Source organism: Dipodomys ordii, unplaced genomic scaffold (genome assembly GCF_000151885.1).
Source record: "Dipodomys ordii isolate 6190 unplaced genomic scaffold, Dord_2.0 Scaffold95, whole genome shotgun sequence".
NCBI lineage: Eukaryota > Metazoa > Chordata > Mammalia > Rodentia > Heteromyidae > Dipodomys > Dipodomys ordii.
The window spans coordinates 2,742,522-2,744,079 of NW_012267311.1; the positions used below are offsets into that span (position 1 = coordinate 2,742,522).

Genomic DNA, 1,558 nt, shown 5'->3' on the forward strand with positions numbered 1-1,558 from the left:
GGGCTGGCTTTGAACCTTGATCTTCAGACCTCAGCCTCCTGAGTAGCTAGGATTACAAGCATGAGCCACTGGTGCCCAGCTTGACCATTTTTAATTTGTATTTAATACAGTAGTTTTTAAGTTATCAGGTTTTTTGTTTTTAATTTTAAAAGATGAGTCTGTGTTGTACAAGCTAGCACTAAACTCCTAGACACAAGCTATCTTCCTGATTCAACCTCCTGAGTAGCTGAGACTAAAGAACATGCCAATATACTAACCTTTAAGTTATTAGTTTTAAAAGTCAGCACTTTTTTGAGCCACCAGTGCCCAGTTGCCTTGTTCTTACTTTCTAGCTTCAGCTTCTAAGTGCTGGGATTACAGTTATCGGCCACTACACCCAGTGAAATCAGTACTGTTTCATCAAAACATGACCAAAAATCTATCGAGAATTTTGAGAATCAGGGGCTGGGAATGTGACTTAGTAGTAAAGTGCTTGCCTAGCATGCATGCAGCCCTGGGTTTGATTCCCCAGTACCACATAAAGAGAAAAGGCTGGAAGTGGCACTGTGGCTCAAGTGGTAGAGCACTAGCCTTGAGCACAGAGAGGCTCAGAGACAGAGCCCAGGCCCTGAGTTCAAGTCCTAGGGCCAGGAATACGTCTCAGTGGTAGAGCACTTGCCTGGCATGAAAATTTAATCCTCAATACCACAAAAAGAACAAACAAACAAACAAAAAAAAAACAGAAGCAAACTACTTCTCTTTCTATCCAAATGTAAGAGAGAGCCGGGCGCCGGTGGCTCATGCCTATAATCCTTACTCAGGAGGCTGAGATCTGAGGATCATGGTTCAAAGCCAGCCCGGGAAGGAAAGTTCATGAGACTCCTGTCTCCAATAAACCACTAGAAAACCAGAAGTGGCGCTGTGGCTTAAGCGGTAGAGTGCTCACCTTGAGCTGAAGGGAGCAGGGACAGCACTCAAGCCCAGAGTTAAAGCCCCACGACCAACAAAAAAAAAAAGAGAGCGATACCACCAATTTTCAGTACACAACAAATATCTAACTAATCCTGATTTCCACTTTGTCCCTTTCATTCTACTTTCAACACACCACTATGTGAAACATTTCAAACTACATAAGTGAACTTTTAAAAAGTACAGTCCATCACTGCTGTGCAAAACAAAACATCCAGCACTGGCTTTCCACTACCTAGAGCAACAGCAAGAGTCCTTCCCTTCTTCTTTTGATAGTGCTGGGGTCATACTCAAGAAGTTGTATATGCTAAGCCAGTTGCTACCACAGGCCACTTCTAATTCCCTAAGTCCTTATCTTGGTGCACAAAGACCAGTATGTCACTTCTTTTTATTACCTTTCTGAATTCCCTTCTATTTTGACCTCATTTATTTTAAGGACAATACCATTTTTCTAAGGAGAATTCCCTTTTTTTTGGGGGGGGGTCCATTTGTGGGGCCTGAACTCGGCCTAGGCGCTGTCCCTCAGCTCTTCAGCTCAAGGCTAGCGCTCTACCACTTGAGCCACAGTGCCACTTCTGGCTTTTTTCTTTTTGCTTATGTGGTGTTGAGG

At 43.5% G+C, this 1,558-nt stretch overlaps 1 protein-coding gene across 1 annotated transcript in view; it reads right to left on the reverse strand.

The window, feature by feature from the left end:
• The window catches only part of Nol6 (nucleolar protein 6 (RNA-associated)), a 22,732-nt gene that overhangs the window by 7,674 nt on the left and 13,500 nt on the right, over nt 1-1,558 (reverse strand). The window lies entirely within an intron of this gene.